Source organism: Pollicipes pollicipes, unplaced genomic scaffold (genome assembly GCF_011947565.3).
Source record: "Pollicipes pollicipes isolate AB1234 unplaced genomic scaffold, Ppol_2.1 Scaffold_1600;HRSCAF=1878_pilon_pilon_pilon, whole genome shotgun sequence".
Taxonomy (NCBI): Eukaryota; Metazoa; Arthropoda; class Thecostraca; order Pollicipedomorpha; family Pollicipedidae; genus Pollicipes; species Pollicipes pollicipes.
Genome location: NW_023595962.1, coordinates 20,888,722 through 20,903,895, shown reverse-complemented (window position 1 = coordinate 20,903,895; position 15,174 = coordinate 20,888,722). Strand labels below are relative to the sequence as shown.

The 15,174-nt window shown below is 59.6% G+C and overlaps 1 pseudogene; it reads right to left on the bottom strand.

Annotated features, from left to right (window-relative positions):
- Positions 1–2,067: 2,067 nt before the first annotated feature.
- The window catches only part of LOC119112771 (bifunctional heparan sulfate N-deacetylase/N-sulfotransferase 2-like), a 14,233-nt pseudogene continuing 1,126 nt past the window's right edge, over positions 2,068–15,174 (bottom strand).

Here is a 15,174-nt window from a genome sequence, read left to right as displayed (position 1 = left end):
CACTATTGCTAGCGATGAACGGTCTTGAGACGCATGCATTTGTGGCTAAGTATCCAGCGAATTTTGAAGAATTCACGTTGTCGGTTTGCGATCGTCTCCGGTGCACAAACAGCGCACGCGCGGTCTGCATGGCGCGATTTCGCCTGCAAACGCCATTGGCAGAAACGTAGTGTAAAGAAGTGCAGACAGTAATGAATTGCGGATTGTGTTCTGGGTCATGTGAAATAAGGTTAAGGGCGGATACAAAACGCTACCTTGGGGCAAGAGACCAATCTCTACTTGGGCAAGAGGAGACAGGTCCAAAAGCGTATCCTGGTTTTCAACATTTCAGTTCAAGATATATTTTGCTTCCATTTACCTCAAGGACTGCCTTGACACGTGCTCCTCTTGATCAACATTGCTTAGATTCTCTTCGAAGTTAAGCAATGTGATTGTTTGCCCAACAAACACCATCTCGGGGCGGGCCGTGACCTGGCTGTCCCTCCCTTAGATCCGCCCTTCAGCACGACAGCTGCGAGGACTGCACAGCTGTTGTAAGCTTCATGTCCGTGCGATGCTGCTCTCCTGGTGACGCCCCATTACCCAGTCTACGAAGCAGCACACTTCTTTTTGGCAGTGTATTACACTTCCGTAAAACTATTGCTCGAGTTTGACACCGGCGGAGACGCACATAGACCCTCCTGCGAAATAGAGTTGCGCACATCGCATACAAAATGGTCGCAGCACCTAGTCATACAAAATGGCCGCGGCAGCGGACCTTCCAAAATGGCGACCCATGGCACGACACAGCTCCGCTGGAGCTCAGGTGGGCGCCACTTTCTAAAACGAAAGGCGCCGAACGCTTTGACCGAGCGGAACGTCTGCTGTTGACGCATGCGCAGTCGGCCGGCTAATATCTGACTGCTCCGCGCCGCTTGTAACATTACAGACGAGCCGTAAAGGCCGGACTAGTTCCAGTGTACGCACATTCTGACTCCCTCAGCTCGGCACACTCACGCTCTGACGCCCACCGAAACCGAGAGCACCGAGAGCCAGCGAGTTTCGGCGGGAGGTCACATTCGGGCACTGCCACCAGCCGTTCGCCAGCCACGCGGAGAGGGGGAGTGACGCAGGGAGTTAATAGGATGTCGAATCTCGAACGATCGACCTCTCGAACAAAGCTCTCGTGCAACACTCGGTGCCGACGCAGCAGCGTTAACAGCGAGGCTTAGCGGCTCGATGACAGCCGAGGCGGGCCTCCGACGACACCAGGATGTCTGCTTCACTGCTCGCTAGTTCACAACACCCCTCCTCATAACCGGACTGAAACAAGCGCGCGCCGCCACTGACAGCGACTGTCGCCGCGACTCTCACCTCTCGTCGTAAAAAGAAAATACAAAAAAGTTAAATACTTCCTCCGACCCGCGGCCCTCGGCTCGTCGCCGCCCGCATGGCACTCTTCTGTCCGGACCTCCCCGGCGGCCAGGTCGCCTGACCTCGCCGTTGGCGCGGCACCAGCAGCCTTCTGCTCGGCTGGCCTGCCGCTGCCGGCGTGCCGACGGCGCCAGCCTCTCCTCACCAACCAACTAACCTCACGGAGCTGCCAACAGCAGCCAGTCGAGCCGCTCGGCAACAGAGCGACATCTCGCGCGGCAACAGAGCGGCATCTCGCGCAGGAACAGAGCGACATCTTGCTCGGCAACAGAGCGACATTCGCTCGGCAACAGAGCGACATCTCGCGCAGTAACAGAGCGACATCTTGCTCGGCAATAGAGCGACATCTCGCTCGGTAACAAAGCGACATTCGCTCGGCAACAGAGCGACATCTCGCGCAGTAACAGAGTGACATCTTGCTCGGCATCAGAGCGACATCTCGCTCGGTAACAAAGCAACATTCGCCCGGCAACAGAGCGACATCTCGCTCGGCAACAGAGCGACATACCATCGCTTCGCAGAAACGCGTCGCGCCGCTGGCAGCAGAGCGCACCAGCCCGCTCCGCTGCTGCCACCGCCGCGGCGGGCCGCGCCACGGAGCAAGCCCGCCTCATCGCGGCCCTCACACCGACGCCGGACCGGCGCCCGAGGGCGACACGGCTCGCGGGGTCGGTCGCCCTCGGGCGCCGGTCACGTGGCGGCGCTGGCGCGCTCGAAAGCCGCGGCGACCGGGAAGCGGTAGACGGTTCGGAAGTTTCCACGAGGGAACGCTCGCGCCATCTGGGAGTCCATGAACGATCAGTTGTCGACAATGCCCGCGTCAACAAGACGGGCGGTCTCCACGGAGGTTATGCGCAGTTATGAAGCAGTGGTACTAACAAGGTGCACGCGTCCCCAATACAACTGGGGCACAGCGAAGCACAATACTACCCTCGTCGCGAGGTTAGGTCACAGGGGGTTATCACGGCGGAAGGAGAACGGGAGACATTAGTTAGACGTGATTCACAATGCCAAGGATCGGTTCGGAGCCACAGAACGAGCGCGGGCTTGCACTCTGCCGCCAGCCTAGTCCGGAGTCAGCCGCCGGGGACGTTGCTCAGCTCCTGTACCAGCCAGGGCGGCACCGCCTTCCCCGTCCGCTTCAGCAGCTTGTTCAGCTTGATGTTGTGACTGAAGTAGAAGCGCTGCCGGCGGACGGCGAGCGTGCTGTCAGTACGCGGCGGACACGAGGAGGCCCATAGTCAGCACAGCCAGGGCGACAAGGAGCAAAGCCACAGCACACACGCTTCTGCATCACGGGGCGCCGGCACGACGCCGAGCCGGAGCGGACATGCGCGAAGCCAAAGCCGCCGCCCATTTCGTTGTGAGCTGGAGTTCGGAAGCCGATGCCACAACTGCGCACGAGTATCGCGCACAAACGAGTCCCCTGTAACACGCGCTGATCGAGTGCCGCGTGCCGCCGCGTGGACCGCAGCAGCCGCGCACGCTCCCATTCCGAGTCATGTCACGGCTGACCGCGGCGGCGCGGTTGGGGAGGGACTCCGACTACGGCGCTGAGGACCCGGGTTCGATTCTCGGTTGTGGCGGCGAGATGTTCACGAGGTTTAAACTGGATCGAATGACTTCACAGGACGCGCATATGAGCTGTTCGGAACACCATAATCGCTAGCGTCACGGCGCCAGGCATCCGTCGCCGGGGAGACCCACCTTAAGGAATTGGGAAGCTTGCTCCTCCATGGGCTCGTAATGGCGACCCTTGCCGCTGCCGAGGCATTTGGTGTGCCCCGAGCCGGCCAGCACCTGCCAAGACGGAGACAGCATGAGCAGGGTCGTGACCTAAGGTCACCCGGGTCAGCACACGGAGATGCGACGCCACGGCCGAGGCTGTCCACGGACCAGTCCGGACGCCTGCTCGTTTTCTCGTCTAACTCCGGCCCTGCCTGAGATTTGATTAAATTGATTGATTTGATTAAGATTGACTGATGGAATGATATTGAAATTATGTCCCTTCAATTTCGGGTGTCGCCGTGCACCTCTGTTCGCCACAGAATATGATCACTGATAAGAACCGTATCCGAAAGCCCCCGCACTCCGTGGGCTGAAGCATAACAGAAATCATCCGCGTGGTGCCTGAGTCAAATATCACGTGGTACAAGGCTGTTTTCTCGTGGAGTGTGAGCTCTGAGATTAGGCAGGTACGTTCACTTTTATCAGGCTTATTGTCGGCGGTGGAACTCGTGCAAGGAACATTCAAGGTCGTATTCTACACGATTCTGACCTTGCTTCGGAGCAGGTAAGACGGAAGTTTAGAAAGCGCTCACCAAAACGAAAATCGATCCTCAATTTATCTAGCGCCTCCTCTTGGTAAACTGCTGTGCATAAAGTTTCGACAAAAACTTTCAAACATAGCTTTTATATGCCTTGAGGGAATACCTTTTTTAATGTGCCGTTACCATTACCGTATTTTCTAGCCCTGCTTCAACGGCGACACTGACAAGTGTTTCGATGCCAGCAGTGTAATAGTGTACCCGCCGCCGGGTGACACCATACGACTCGTCCCATATCACTGGGCTTCACGCCGCACCCAGCTGCTGAAGCCATGTGGCTCCGCACCCTGCCACTCCGGAGGGACGAGCGGGCGTCGCGTCGGAGGGACCCGGTGTTCAGTACCACAAACAGCTGGGTGTCAGTTTCACCACACGCATGGCAGTTGGCCAGCATGTAGGCCATAGATCAGCCTGGCATACGGCGGCCAGGCCATACTCTTATGTTCCACGAAAACTATTTCCCCGCAATGCTGCCCGGTGAAAAGGTGAGACGCAAGACTACGCGTTGAACTAGAATGGTCCTACCCGGGTGATGGGTTCACAGAACAGAAAGAGGCCACTGCTACGGGTGAAGGCTTAGCCCAATGTCACACCTGCAAATGGCTCGGGACGAATCTGGAAAACGCCAGCTACAAACACGACACACGATGGAAGGCCACACTGAGGCGTGCGGCCGACGTCGAGGGCGCCCGCCAGAGGAAGCCTGTGTCGTATGCGCCCTGCAGCTGGAAATGCGGGGGGCATCCGACGTCGCACATGTCCTCACTACGTGCCGTAGCTGAGCCGCCAATGGGCGGCGTTACTTCCCCACAGCGTAACTTTCTCAGTTGTTAGGTGGTGACCTTTTAGGTGACCTTGTAGGTGCTGTGAGATTGCCGACGTACTTTCATTCCCGGCGCACGTCGCCTTTAGCATTGCTTACAGTCTCTGACGGCGTGGGTATACTTAATTTAGACGATTGTTATTTGAAGCCGTAGCCGAGTGAAATAAAGTTAGCCGTTCTCGAGAGGGCGCAAATGGTCATGCAGTCGGTGCGCCACTCCATACTCAGTATCACCACAAGCCCGTGTGGTATGTGCCCTGCTGCAGAAGCCCGTGTCGTACCTGACAGTAGAAGCCCTTCTCTTCGTCGTACTCGATAAGGCGGCTGTAGTCCACTATTGGCACCACCTGCAGGAACTCCTGCACCTTCTGCATCACCTGCGGCAGCGGCGAGCGCAGCGTCGGCGAGGTCGGCGCGGGACAGTCTGTGACCGCCCACAGCCACCGTTGGCCCCGCGCGACGAGCCCGCCACGGGGACCTCGCAACACAGCCGGCACATCATGGCCACGTCAGCTCCCGCCAGGATTGGTTTACAGTCGGCCTAGGGGGGGGGGGGGGGGCGCTCGCGGCTCCGCCAGGGGTCGCCGGCAACCGTCAGCTCCCGGGGTCTGCGTACCGGCCGGCCGCTGCCCGCGCGCCCGCCCGGGCCGGTGCCGCTCGGTCGGCCGCCGCCCGTCGTCGGCGTTGCATACCGCGGACCAGGCACGGGGCCGCACTCCCGCCCAGCCAACGAACTCCCACGGTAAGATCATCAGCGAACCCGCAATTATTGCCGAATCGCGGTGTTCGGCTAAAGCCACGCGAGACAAGTGCTCGGCGAGCACTACGAGCCGAAGACCGCCCATGTTAACTACGCGGGCAAGGCCTCTTCCAGAGGCATGGCGTCAGCCCCGCAGGGGTGAGACGCCTCACCTGGACGGGGACTGGGGGTTCGGGGTCAGGAGAGACGTTCACCTGGGAAGTGTCGGGTTGTCGGGGTCAGAGACCGTCTTCACCTGGACGGGGTCGGGGGTCGGGTCAGAGACGTCTCACCTGGACGGGGTCGGGGTCGGGGTCAGAGACGGCTCACCTGGACGGGGTCGGGGTCGGGGTCACGGGACGGCTCACCTGGACGGGTGGGGTCGGGGACGGGGACGGCTCACCTGGACGGGGTCGGGGTCGGGGACGGGGACGGCTCACCTGGACGGGGTCGGGTCGGGGACGGGGACGGCTCACCTGGACGGGGTCGGGACGGGGACGGGGACGGCTCACCTGGACGGGGTCGGGGACGGGACGGCTCACCTGGACGGGGTCGGGGACGGGGACGGCTCACCTGGACGGGGTCGGGGACGGGGACGGCTCACCTGGACGGGGTCGGGGACGGGGACGGCTCACCTGGAGGGGTCGGGGACGGGGACGGCTCACCTGGACGGGGTCGGGGACGGGGACGGCTCACCTGGACGGGGTCGGGGACGGGGACGGCTCACCTGGACGGGGTCGGGGACGGGGACGGCTCACCTGGACGGGGTCGGGGACGGGACGGCTCACCTGGACGGGGTCGGGGACGGCGGACGGCTCACCTGGACGGGGTCGGGGACGGGGACGGCTCACCTGGACGGGGGTCGGGGACGGGGACGGCTCACCTGGACGGGGTCGGGGACGGGACGGCTCACCTGGACGGGGTCGGGGACGGGACGGCTCACCTGGACGGGGTCGGGGACGGGGACGGCTCACCTGGACGGGGTCGGGGACGGGGACGGCTCACCTGGACGGGGTCGGGGACGGGGACGGCTCACCTGGACGGGGTCGTCCTTCAGCTGGTCACCGTCCATCAGGAGCAGCTGTGACGGCGGGAAGTGGCGCAGCCAAATCTCCAGGTGGGAGGCGTACTTGCCCGGCTCCAGACACCTGGCGGACACGCAAGCCGGTGCACAGACACCTTGCCGGCACACAGACCGTCATACAGGCGCACGGACACACCGATGGGCGCTCAGACATGTGGCGAGCAGCCACATTGCTTACCTCGACGTCGCTGCAATGGCAATCTAGCTGCATCAGATTAGCTTGGATCCATATAACAGCTGCATCATGCAGCTCTGAACACTTTCCTTGATTTCCTGTTTGCCCTGTTCACGTGTGTCTTCGACTGATGACCTATGATCTCTCATCATGTGACCCCTGGTCAGGCTCCGTTCACATGTCTCCAACTGATGACCTCTGACCTCTCACCATGCGATCCCTGGGCTGGCTTGGTTCAAGTGTGTCTCCGACTGATGACCTCTGCCCTCTCATCATGTGACCCCTGGCCCGGCTCCGTTCACGTGTGCGTTTGTCTCTGACTAATGACCTCTGACCTCTCATCATGTGACCCCTGGCTCGGCTCCGTTCACGTGTGTTTGCGTGTCTCCGAACGATGACCTCTGACCTCCCATCATGTGACTCCCTGGCCCGGCCTCGCTCACGTGTCTCCGGATGATGACCTTTGACATTTTACCATGTGACCCCTGACCCGGACGCCCCCCTCACCTGTTCCTCAGCTGGCGTAGGCTACGCTCAGACTGGTTGGTGGCCGACACCACCTCGTAGAAGGAGTAGCGCAGCGCCGCCGACAGCTGGTGCGCCCGCTGGTGCTGGTACCAGCTGTAGGCGCGCGCCGCCGGGCTGATCAGGATCGCCACCTGTCGGACGTGGGCGGCAGCTCAACTTTCACGGGCACGACACGGCGGCGGTGTGGCGCCACTCGTCGATAGGTACGCTAAAGGCCGCTGTTGCCAGAAGGGCCGGCTGCGGCACGAACGTAGTCCGCCGCTGGCCTCTTGGTAGTTCAAAGGGGATTTCACATTCGCTGAAACATCGTAGGATAGCATTGGTAATATAGTTGCAGACAGCGCGCTGCATTTGCCAATTTGCTTAAACCGACGGCCAAAAATACCTCACGTCCTGACAATCACAGATGCGTTTTCACATCATGGTGCTTATGAACTTCTTCCGCTTCACAAAACGCCAGTGTCCTAGAAATACGTTATGGATTACCTCTGCAATCGTTGGCTGCAAACGGAGTGCCAATCACGGTAAAAATAGCAAAGTATATGCGAAAAATGAATTTTGGTACACACCGAACACCAGTAGGTTCCCAAACCGCAGCTCACCAGCTTGACGTCCGGCAGCAGGAAATGCACGCGTTTGGGGACCACATCACTGTCGAAGTAGGTGGCGCTCTTCTCGAACAGGTACACCGAGTCGTTGTTGGGGCACTGGGAAGAAGTTCAGGTACCTGCAACGGACGTCACGCCGTCAGTCCGCCCACACGCGCGCGACGATTCGCCCCTCACATACCGCGCGGTTCCTGCCCTCCTGCGCGGGACCCGAAGCGCCCTCCGCCAGCCTACCGTCAGTGACGCCGGCACGCCCGAGGGCGGGGCGTCAGTGACGTCAGAGCCCGACCCGTGCCGCCGGCGGCAGGATCGCGCGCCACGCCAGACCGTATCCATACTGGCGCCGGCAGTCTCACGAGCGCCAGCAGTCTCACGAGCGCCAGAAGAGTCACCCCCGCACCGTCTGTTGACGTCCACTGACTTGTCTTTGGGCAATCCCGAATCAACTCTGGGATATCGCCGTCCGTCGTCCGCAGACAAGGGGACGGCTCACATGTTATGAGGACAAATACAGTCATCCAAAGACGAGCGTGCTGAAACACACGTTCAGGCACACCAGCCACGACTCCGCCGCACAAAAAGGTCATGACATCCTCAGATTTCCCACGAGATGTCATGTCCCACGAGATGTCCCATAGACATGAAGGGCTAGGCGTGAAGGGTTTCGTTGGACATGAAGGGCTAGGCGTGAAGGGTTTCGTTGGACATGAAGGGCTAGGCGTGAAGGGTTCGCTGCTCCTACATGGACCACTGTAACACCACATGGCGAACTACTCCGAAGCGACACGGCTGAACACTGGGGCAGCTTGCGCAGCCCACGGCTTCAACCCGGAGCGGAGCGGCACGTGAGCACCCGGAGCAGCGCGCGTCCTGACACAGCCGACCACAGCGAGACTCCGCCGCCAGCGCGAGCCCAGTCTCGAAGCGGTGGCAACGGGCTGGCTCCCGCCGCCGGCCGCGGTTCGCGCCCGTGCGAAGGACGCCACAGACCGACGCTGTGGTGAATCAGCACCGCCGACGACAGCACTAGCCTGTGGACTAGCCCGCTTTCAACCTTTGGTAATCTGTACGATAATGACGATAATTTGGGCTTTGGGACGCCACGACTGCCCCGGTCACATACGACCTATAGTGACCTGAGCTGCAACATTTCAGGTAGCAACATTCCGCCGCCTCGCAGCGAAACACGCTAGAAGATCGCGCATGTACAGCCATGACCAGTGACTGCCCGCAACGACGATTTCCGTCCCCTCCCCGCCGCGCCCGCCAACGAAGGCCGCCGCCGGCGCCGGCGCGCGCGCCCCACCCCACCAGTCGATGCCGTTCAGGTAGTTGTTGCCGTTGAAGAACTGCACCTCCTCGAACGTGTCGGGGCTGGGTCGGCTGGCCAGCAGCGTCGGGTGCAGGCCGAGGAAGGTGAAGAGCGCCGTCGAGCCCGTCTTCTGCGGCCCGAGCACCAGCAGGCGCGGGAAGCGCTGGCACACGGCCGCGTCCTCGGCCATCCTCCACAGACTCAGGTGGCGGCGATCCCGGCACGGGTTCTGACGGGTCAGCAGGTCAGCAGGGGTCAGACAAAGAGGTCAGCAGGTTAGCGAGTGGACGAAAACAGAGGTCAGTAGGTCAGCACGGGTCAAAGTGGTCAGCAGGTCAGCAGATGGGACGACACAGAGGTCAGCACGGGTTAAACACAGAGGTCAACAGGTCAGTAGATGGCCAGGCAAAGAGGTCAGCAGGGGCCAGACACAGAGGTCAGTAGGTCAACAGATGGTAAGCCACAGAGGTCAGCAGATAGTCTGCAGGCAGCATGAGGAGGAGAAACACAGGAGTAGGAGCATGAAGAGCTGATGGTGTATATATATATATATATATATATATATATATATATATATATATATATATATTGCCAGAACTCTTGTACACTTTACAGCAAGAATGAGCCACAACGCATATGCATAGCACTTTATAATGATCCGGAACAAGGGGTTCTGCAGCAGTACACCAGTTCCATTAACAAAAGTTCCAAAAATGTCAGCAACACTAGTAGTTAGTTGATCAAACAAATATCTATCATTATTCAGGCTTTACGGAGCTACATAGAAGCGGCCACCAATCCTACGAATATCGCGTCAGCCGCCGCGCCCGGTGGTGGACCAACGAAGCCCGTCTCATCCCGACCGTGGGCGCCCCTCCCCCCCCCCTCGCTCGGACGGCGGGGGCGGTCTGTACTCACGCCCCAGACGGGTCGCGCTGCTCGGGAACCGCTGGAAGTTACTGGTCGGCCAGCCGGTCGTGCGGCTCCGTTGCGCAGCCGCAGGTGGGTCCAGCACGAGACGAAGCGCGCGGCCGACTCGAACGTGTACAGGCCCAGCCGGTCGTTGCCGTAGTTGCTGAGGTGCGTCATGAAGATCGACATCTGCAGGGCGGAGGCGGCGACGCAGTGGTGACATCTGGTGAGGAGCCGACGCTGGGCGGTGGCCGTGGTTGGAGTGCGGCCCTGGGCCCGTCGCTCATTTATGGTCCACAGATTGGCACGTGGTGCTTGCCCACAGTGGGTGACTGCTGTCGCCCATTAGCCACATGATACCGGGCGGAGAAAGAGGCACGCGATGGGAGAGGGCATCCTTTTTTCGAAAGGTTACACAGCGCACGTCGTCACGAGCCGTTTAAGGGAGCGTCAGCGACTGCATGCCAAGATCATCGCCCAGGGACTGCAGCGGCGACCGGGACTCGAGCCTGTGCCCCCCCCCCCTCCCCTCCCCCCCCCGGAGAGGGCAACCGTCACAGAAAGCATAGGTCACAATCACCCCACAGAAACCGAAGGACGCGTGACGGACGGCGCGCCGGCGAGGGGCCAGTGATGGTGTGAGTCCGACAGAGCGACGGCGATGTGGAAAACTGATGTCCGAGAGGCAAGCCGTCTTCCAACTGTGGCTATATAGAAGCATAAGCCGTCTTCCAAGTGGCTATAACTGGCGCGCCGAGGGCAGCTGAGCAACGCGGCTGAGACGCATGTCGTCAGTGTTAACCCTCCGGGGGTTGACATTGATCATTCTTGGTGTATTGAACGGCCTTGTAATATTCTAGCACTTGTGGTTATGCTTCCGACACACTACTTTCATTTCCTTTTTCGTGAGGCACTCCTCACCACCACTTCCATCTGGCAGGCAGTAAGGTGCTGAGGAGTCATATAAACCAATACCCAGCTGATCGGTGACAAAGGTGACGCAAATCACCACGGCTTCGTACAACGCGACGACGAAGAGATACACCTCTATCTGATGGCCCTTGGTGATGCTGTCAAGTATGCCATCATCACTGGTTGCTGGGCACCGGGGCACCTCACCAGGCTGCTGAATACGTCAGTCCGGGGATCTTACCAGGCTGCTGACTGTCAGTCCGGGATCTTACCAGGCTGCTGACTGTCAGTCCGGGGATCTTACCGGCTGCTGACTACAGTCCGGGCACCTTACCAGGCTGCTGACTACAGGTCCGGGCACCTTACCAGGCTGCTGGCTACAGTCGGGCACCTTACCAGGCTGCTGACTACAGTCCGGGGCACCTTACCGGGCTGCTGACTGTCAGTCCGGGGATCTTACCGGCTGCTGACTACAGTCCGGCACCTTACCACGCTGCTGACTAGAGTCCGGGGATTCTTCCCAGGCTGCTGACTACAGGTCCGGGCACCTTACCACGCTGCTGACTAGAGTCCGGGGATCTTACCAGGCTGCTGACTACAGTCCGGGCACCTTACCACGCTGCTGACTAGAGTCCGGGGATCTTACCAGGCTGCTGATACAGTCCGGGCACCTACCACGCTGCTGACTAGAGTCCGGGGATCTTACCAGGCTGGACTACAGTCGGGCACCTTACCACGCTGCTGACTAGAGTCCGGGGATCTTACCGAGCTGCTGACTACGTCAGTCCGGGCACCTTACCAGGCTGCTGACTGTCAGTCCGGGGATCTTACCAGGCTGCTGACTACAGTCCGGGCACCTTACCACGTGCTGACTAGAGTCCGGGGATCTTACCAGGCTGCTCTGACTACAGTCCGGGCACCTTACCACGCTGCTGACTAGAGCCGGGGATCTTACCAGCTGGTGACTACAGTCCGGGCACCTTATCACGCTGCTGACTAGAGTCCGGGGATCTTACCAGGCTGCTGACTACAGTCCGGGCACCTTACCACGCGGCTGACTAGAGTCGGGGATCTTACCAGGGCTGCTACACAGTCCGGGCACCTTACCACGCTGCTGATAGAGTCCGAGGACCTTACCAGGCTGCTGACTAGAGTCCGGGGATCTTACCAGGCTGCTGACTACAGTCCGGGCACCTTACCACGCTGCTGACTAGAGTCCGAGGACCTTACCAGGCTGACTAGAGTCCGGGGATCTACCAGGCTGCTGACTACCGCCCGGGGACCTTACCAGGCCGATGCACGGTCCAGCAGATCTCACCGGGTTGTTGAGCATGGTCTGGAATATCTCTCCGCCCTGAATTTTTGTCGTCCAGCGCCTGCCGTCCTCCCGGGTACTTGTCGATGAAGATGGTGTGGGTGAAGCCCTGCAGGGAGGTCAAGATAGTCAGGAGATGGTGTGGGTGAACAGCCCTGCAGAGAGGTCACCACAGTCAGGAGATGATGTGGGTGAACTGCCCCACAGGGAGTCACCCACAGTCAGGAGATGGTGTGGGTGAAATGCCTGCATGCAATTACGACAGTCAGCACTGCGGAGTTGCCAACGCCGAACGGAAAAAAAACGGCTTCCGCCATCGGACTGGCAACGCTGAGTTCATTTGGACGGGACAAAACGTTCATGCCGTAGCTCTATAGTTTCAAGCAGTGGGTTGAAACAGGCGAGAAGTTCACTCTGCGACAAGCAAAGACGCCAAAACATCCGCAGCGTCGACAAAAATCGTATGCCACGCGGATAAGCACATGCCCGCCGCGTCCAGGGGGTGACCGCCCATTACCTCCCAATTGGCGAGGGGTGTGGGGGGGGGGGCACCCGAACATCGCGGTCGGGTGCGGCTGACGTAGAGAGCGAATTTGCTGCTCGTGAACCGAGTCCAAATTAGCCCTCATCTCATAGCACTTGCGTCTTCAACGGTTGCCGCCATTTGATACAGCTGAGCTGGCCGATAAGCACTTCCAAAGGCCGGCAGGTCGCTCATGACATCGCTGTGGCTAGGACTCTGCCAGCACACCACCGTTCGAGAAGTGAACATACTGATGACGTCACTTGTCACTGCGATTCGCGCAAGAAATTAACACAACTTTCTGTCCCACGGAGCTGACAGGTTCTCAACGCCCGCACCGCAAGTCTCCATTACAGATCATATCTTCTTTATACCATGCATATTACATTATATAACATTATGCACGACTCACAGTCCTCTGCATGTTTCGTCCCCTCCCCCCCCCCCTCCCACCCAGTCGTCTCGCATCGCCCTGCGAGACACAGCACAATTATCCGGTCCCATGTCCTACCTCCCATTGACGGCGGGTCTTTGGGGCCTGGGGAGGGGTCCAGACCACTAACCACCGGTCTGTGGAGTTTGGAGTCCGTGGGGCGTGGGGAGGGTGTTCAAATCGCCGAATGCAGGTCCGTGGGGTCTGGAAAGGGAGTCCAGACCACCAACCGCACGTCTGTGGGTCTGGGGAGGGGCAGACCACTGACCACAACCCTTTCGGGTCTGAGGAGGGGGTCCAGACCGCTAACCATCGGTCTGTGGCGTCTAGGGCGAGGGGCCCGACCACCGACCGCAGGTCCGTGGGGCCTGGGAAGGGGTCAGACCACCGGCCGCAGGTCTGTGGGGTCTGGGGAGGGGTCCAGACCATTAACCACCAGTGCGTGGGGTGGGGAGAGGGGATTCAGACCACTGACCGCAGGTCTGCGGGGTGTGGGGAGGGGTCCAGACCACTAACCACCGGCGCGTGGGGTGTGGAGAGGGGATTCAGAACCACTGACCGCAGGTCTGTCGCGGCAGCAGCGCACACACCCTTGTAGACGAAGCCGCGCCGCTGCGACGGGTACAGGTGCGGGTACTCCTCGGTCGACGTCTGCCGAATGTCCCAAACTGCCGGCACGCGCCGACGGACGTGAGCGGAGGTGCCCGGCTCAAAGCCAGCGCGCGATAGGAGTGCTCCCACGCTTGCGAGCGGACTGATCGCAGATTCGTGGGTTTTTGTGCGAAACCAGGGGTTTCCCAGCGACACTGCCTGCACCGTCACCTTTGTGCAGAGTCTCGGTTGCCTGGCTAGCACCTGTCGACTCAAGCGGTCTTCGGAAGCAACGCTAACTTGTCAACAGATCCAAAGCTGATGCGCACAAACAGCTCGCTGGTTCTTTTCAACTGGTTCTTGCACAAAAGTGGGCAGAGCAGTGATGGTAATGACATGAATGACATACTACACGCCACCTGCGTGATTTATGCAAACTTCATCATCGCGGCGTTCGAGGTCGCCTTAAACTCTGAAGTCGACCGGGCTATTGGTATCGTCATTGCACTGTTTACATAATAAGGCTACTGACGTCCCGCGCCTTGACAGCTACATAACTTTAATCATACACCAGATGAATCTCAACTGTTAAGTAGCACACTGAATATTGTGCAGATAAGTCCCAACGAAAGGCCTATGACGCACCTGATATCCTGCACTGACTCCCACTACACTCGCGAGCAGACCGACATAGTACACGCCACATACAGGCCCGCAGCCTTCCAAATTATCCGCCACCGCACCGGACGTCCAGGCAGGCGGTGACCGCGACGCCACCAGCGCCCTCTCGGGACGTACGCGTCAGTCGCAGTTCGCTCACCTCCCGCCAGGCGTCGTATAGGCGGTTGTTGACGGGGTACACGCCGGAGTGGTGCGGCGCCACGGCGTACTGGTGCCGCACCTGCAGATGGTGCTCCTCCGCGAACTGATGACGCCCGCCACCACGCGGTTACAACGAGGTCGCATAAGACGAGGGTATTGTGTTCGAAAATGTAACCAAGAAAGCAAGGCAAGAAATTATAACACGCACGCACGCACGCAGCGCACGCACGCACGCACCACGCACGCACGCACCCGCCCGCATATATATATATATATATATATATATATATATATATATATATATATATATATATATATATATATATATATATATATATATCAAGACATACAAGCTGACATTTCAGTTTTGTGCAGCTTGTTCGACATGCATCGACAGCTTGTTCGACATGTTCGACGTCATCGGCGCATCGCACGCTGCACACAGCTGTCATTACCAGAGCGGTGATCCAGCGAGCACTGCGGTCCGGCACGCGTCCCTCCGCCAGGGCGGGGTGCTGCACCTCCCCCCCCCCCATCCCCCTCCCGCCGGGTCCCACCTGTTTGTTGAGGGTCATCTGATGCACGATTTCGCTGAAGTTGCCGAATGTGTGCGGCTGCTTGTGGCTCCAGATGTGCGGGAACCACCAGAACTGGTCG